Here is a 5,561-nt window from a genome sequence, read left to right as displayed (position 1 = left end):
TAAGGAGAAGACTGTAACGTAAATCATGGTTTCGAGCGAACCTTTGCCTCGAGCGAAGCTACAAATCGGAAACAAAACTACAATCACGCTCCCGAATGTTTTGCACATGATTTCACTATCGATAACATCACATGATGCGTCACGCAAACTAAATGCCGGGAGGGCGTTACAGTACAATAATTATCCCTCGGTGCGGTATTGATAGCAAACAAAGACCCAGCCGTGCACATATATTTTCTGATTTATAAGTAAAAGGTTTTTAAAATTTCGAACGCCTGCCACGCAGGCTAAAGTACACTATCGAAAACATATTTTGGGAACAATACACAACTGGTCAGCGGGCTTTCTCTACGCACATGCGCTTTGGTGTCGTCCTTTTGGCGTCCATTTGAAAGTACTGCAACGGTTCCGAACATGCCAGTTTCTTTGGGGATCAGGAGTCTTGTATAATACTTCTCGATAGCATCAAAGGACATTCAAGGTGTTGTTACTAAATATTTTCGAACTATGAGCCGTCGTTGATCCATCGCTTCGCTCTTGAAGTTCGTCGTGAAGAATCGGAGAAAGAAGCCTCGTGAGGCGCAACGGTTTTCAAGATGAACTGCACAAGTATAACAAACGCTCTCCAAGAATCAAGACTTTGCTGGAAAAAGCCGATAGTAGGACCAGGTAAGCTGACATGATTCGCTTTCTGTCTACCTAATGCAAAAGTCTGAGTTATTTTAACCACGTTTGATTAAACAGAATTCAGGGTCACTCAAGTCCACCCTATCTAATGATAAGGAAATAAGTGACCCTGTATTCTGTAGTTTATCCAGTGGAGGAGTTAAAAAGCACTTCTTCCATCCCCTCATTGTCCCCTATTTAAAACAGGGGGAATGATAAACCCAATGAAAAAACCTTAAAGCCATTTCAACTAAAGAAGATGGTAAAGATGGTGTGGTCTGGTTATACATTTACACTGTAGATTTCAGTACTTGTTTTGTTTTAAAGTAAGTTTTACCTTACCAATGCATTATTTCTCTTGTCTGATAAATAAGTGCAAAATAAATGCATTAAAAATAGAGAAATTTACCTAAGATCAAAATTTGAATTCTCATTTGTTGCCCCTATTTTTTTCCTACACAAGCAGTGGGAAGAAGTTGATAAAATATCAAGCAAATTGTGTGATCATGTTCATAATTCTCATGAGCACTCTGTTCTACAAAGCACTGATATTAAAAGGAAAAATTTGATACTGATCACTCGTAAGGCTTAAAGGGTTGAAAGAATAATGTGAATTATAATAATAAAATTATGTATAAAATTAGGAAATAGAATTTTAGGTTGCAGAATTCTGCAAGTGTGATTGAGGTAAGAGGGTCTGTCAGTCAATTTGCTCCCAGAATTACTCAGAACCGTGTGTAAATAAACTTGGTGCTCCAAGGAAACCAGTTTTAATTTAATAACATTTCTCCTATGGCAGAAATAGAAAGGTGGGAATCCTTTTGGTAGTGAACAAGGTTCTGCGGCATTGATCGGAGAGCTAAGAGGACTTCGGGAGGAAGTTATCACTATTGTAGAGGTAGGTGTTTTGGGAATACAATGTTTTTCGTGATATTGTGATACAAAATACCACAGGAGTACTACAAACTCAACTGTACATTGAACCCTAAATGCTTGGAAAGCCCAGATACAAGTGGAAATCAGACAAAATGGAGATGCAATTTAGCTTTTATTATGAGGGTATCCCTTGGGGGCCATTCCTGTCACCAGACTACACCAAATCTCACAGAATACTAATGGCTACATAATACTTAATGAATTTTGATTTACAGCTGCAAGATTTCTTGAATGGTGGCAAGTACATGTACTAAAATAATCTTCTTGTATCAGGACATGCACACTGTAATTACCTCCTCAATGATGTGTGAATGTATTAGACATAATTATGCTATCATTCTTTTTCGCATAACATAAAGAAAGCATAATTTCAACAAACTATAATTTATACAGTATACCATACATGCATACCTGAAAACTGGAAAGAAGTAATTAAACCAACATTTTTTTGACAATAGTATTGTTATGACCATACTGACTTTTTATGTGAACGCACTGTTTGTTATGTTTTGATTATTGTTATTATCATTTCTAAAATTACACGTTTGTTTTTATTGCAGAAAGATGCAGATGTTGACAGGAAAATTCAGGATTTTGTTGTGACAAAGGGAGGCATCATTTGCCAGCTTCCTCAGAAGAAGATTGATGCAGTGATAGTATTGCTTGGGTGTTTTTATGTATTTAATGTATCATACACCCAACGCAAAGCCATCTTGACTTTTCTAGATCAGGCGTTGCTTGAAAGTGGACTGGGGTAGACACTTGTCAATGTTTCCTCCCTTTTTTAATGACTTGGCAAATGCCTCAGTTCTCATGAGGTGTAGCCCAATTGTCGAAATTTTTTTCATGAAAGTATTCTTTCACCCTTATAGACCAAGATTTGGCAAGATTTTTTAAACATAATATCTGTGGAGTAAAATATAGTTTAAAACATTTGCCAAGTCATTAAGGGCTGGCTTACTAGTACGATACAGAGTCAGAACTATAATCAAAAGCATAGAGTGTTGATCTAGATAAAACACTAACAGGGTATAATTACTCCAATTATGACTGCTTCACTTTTGATCTAGTGAAAACTATAAAGCATGGGAACAACAATTTTGACTGGTAAGTGGTTTATCCTTCAATAATTCCATCCCTGCTTAATCTGGTTTTCTACATCATAAGCAGAATCTGAAGAATAGAAAGTTGTGATGACTCCAATTCCATCATGCTTCTAGTTATGACTTCCCTTGCAACTCTGATTTTTGATTTTCACTGGGTGATAAGTGCTGTTACTACTCTGACTGTGACCCTGACTTTGTCACGAGTGAAAACCAGCCTTCAAAAGGATTAGGTCAAGTCATTTAAGGCTTGCACTAGCACTTTTTTTTTTTGTCAAAAGGGGAGTTATAGAAGAAACCTTAATTGACTCTAATTCTGGTGAGCTTTAATTAATGAAACCCTTTACAACTTCAATTTTCGATTTTCACTATAGGTTTTAAGTGTTACTATGATGCTGATTATGTCTTTTGTGAAAACCGTTTTAAGAAGTAGTTACTTTGATCGCACCGAAGACAAGTGTCTCTCTTGGCCAAATTTAATTCCTGCAATAATTCTAAATGTTCAATCCAGAAAAGTTGAGATTAACCAAAGGTAATGTTACATAAATAGGTTGTGATGCAAGTTGTTATGATGTACACAGATCACAGTAACTTATTCAGAACTGAATAAATGTTTGAATAAGCCTTAGTTTGGTTTCATTATTTGTCAATACCTAGTTAAGGGAAAAAATCTGTAGGCCCCCAACCAAATTAAAAAAACCATAATGGCCCGATATGGGGCTGAATAGGCTACTTTTGGAGGGGTAGTTTTTGAGAGGGCCAGAATTTGAGGGGGATGTTTTGGCTACTGGAAAATCCAAAATGGCCCTAGTGTTTTCCATATTGACCCTTTACATGGTCTAATTTGGCGCCGATGCAAGGGTCAATTTAGCCCCAAATTTTGGTACCAAAACAGCCCCATCTCATTGGGGCTGAATTGGCCCCCAAAACAGTACCATTCTGGACTCACCCGTTTCGGCCCCATTTTTGGGGCCAAATTGGCTCTTTTCATTTTACAGTGCAGCGGGGAGCTTTCAAATGATTGTCCGTTTCCTTAACTTTGTGATTTTTTTAAATTTATTAGCCATTGCGAAAGAATTTCATGTCTACGTAACCTTAATTTTACAAAGCACTGAAGTACACTGAATCACGAATCATCCGCGTACGTACTGCGTTTTACATTTCTATGAGGACCCACTCACCCACACGAGCCAGAATGACAAACGGCCGTTTCATAAACCAATAACCAAGCAATTAATAAGCTGAACAGCTGAATCTTAGCCTGCGAGGCGAGCGAGCAAAAAAGATCCTCCACATCTATTGCAGCTGTCGTTTCAACTTTCGCGATTGGAAACACTTGCTACGCAGGCGAATTCAACCTGAACTAATTTTTGCTAATTTGCTTTTAAAAAACCCATTAGTAAAGTAAACAGTGCTAAGCCTCGCCAACGCACAAGAAGTTTGTCTGATGAAGAAGAGACTAAAATTGACCTTGATCTGCTAGATCGCCAAAGGCAATGTAACATGATTCGATTTTATAATAATCCACTGGAGTTTAGGAAGTTGAAAGACTAAGATCACGCACTCAACGTTTGTTTAACGTTCAACTTAAGAATAAGAAATTATAGTCATTATAGTAGTATAATAGAATCATTAATTGGGGAAATTAGAGTCTTAAGCTAAATTACTTAAAATATTAATCACAAAATTTAAAGGTACTTGTATATAGTATATGTGTCAATAAACGAATACAGAATGATAAGTCATTGAAGTGCTAGAAAGCATTCTGTTCTAAAGTCCTCTATTGTAAATGTCCCGGGGGGTACTCCCTTACATAAGCCATATAGGTATTTGCCGCCCCGAAGGATATATATATATTTTTTTGGGTTTTTTTGGTCTGAAAACGGGTATACAGTTTGCCCATTTTGGTCTGGAATCGGGTATCGTTTTCGATGGAACTACGGGAGTGTATGAACGTATTTGTTATTTCAGTTCCTAAATGAATACTGAGAAAAGAAGAGTAATATACAAATTCGAAGTGGATAGGGTCACGATTTGGAGAACAAGACGGCACACACTAAAGGGAGCTCACACAATCTGTGTGTGTAACCGATTGTTATTTTATAGTAAATGCATTGGATTTACTATTTGCTTGATCTATAGCGATAAGTTAATGTATATAACTCAATGTTAAATAAACGTTGAATTACCTAACCTGTGGTATATTGTCGTCCTTTTGCCTCAAAAGCGGTTTTTTGAGCGATTTTGAAGGATTTTGAGTTTGCCGTTCACCGGTTCCTTCTATTATAAGCCGAACAGTAAACCGGGCAAGCTAAAAATCCTTCAAATTCGCTCAAAAAACCGCTTTTGAGGCAAAAGGACGACAATATACTACAGGTTAGCTAATTTAACACTGATTTATATCGCTATAGGTCAAGCAAATGGTAAATCCAACACATTTACTATAAAATGACAATCGATTACACACTCAGATTTTGTTGGCCTTCAATGCACACATCCACCAAGAATTCCAAGGAATAGATAGTGGAAAGTAGTTCTCAAAGTCATTGAGCTGCACGTCTGCGACGATCATAAGACGTTACCCCCCCCCCCCCCCCCCCGCGGGGGGGGGGGTAAATGTATTTATGATAATGAATAACTACATACATACATGGTTTATTTGGTTAGCAGGTCAATAGTGGCAACTTATACAGCTGGTGTGGACAAATATAATAGATAAACTAAAATATGAGATAATAAATAATTAAGATTTTACAAAGAAAGCATTGCGAGTAATTGTAACGATCAATTAATAACACTGAAAGATCTAGGTCGCGGGCGTTTTTAAATTCCAAATGAGACAAGATTTCGATAGCT

At 37.2% G+C, this 5,561-nt stretch overlaps 1 long non-coding RNA gene across 1 annotated transcript; it reads left to right on the top strand.

Annotated features, from left to right (window-relative positions):
* The first annotated feature begins 396 nt into the window (after positions 1–396).
* LOC140930151 (uncharacterized) lies at positions 397–3,425 on the top strand. The gene is made up of 3 exons (XR_012164821.1): positions 397–669; positions 1,466–1,564; positions 2,163–3,425. It is a non-coding gene; the product is annotated as an uncharacterized lncRNA (long non-coding RNA).
* The last annotated feature ends 2,136 nt before the right edge of the window (positions 3,426–5,561 follow it).

Source organism: Porites lutea, chromosome 3 (genome assembly GCF_958299795.1).
Source record: "Porites lutea chromosome 3, jaPorLute2.1, whole genome shotgun sequence".
NCBI classification, from domain to species: Eukaryota; Metazoa; Cnidaria; class Anthozoa; order Scleractinia; family Poritidae; genus Porites; species Porites lutea.
Note: the sequence above shows the minus strand (reverse complement) of the source record. Positions and strands in the feature narration are given on the sequence as shown.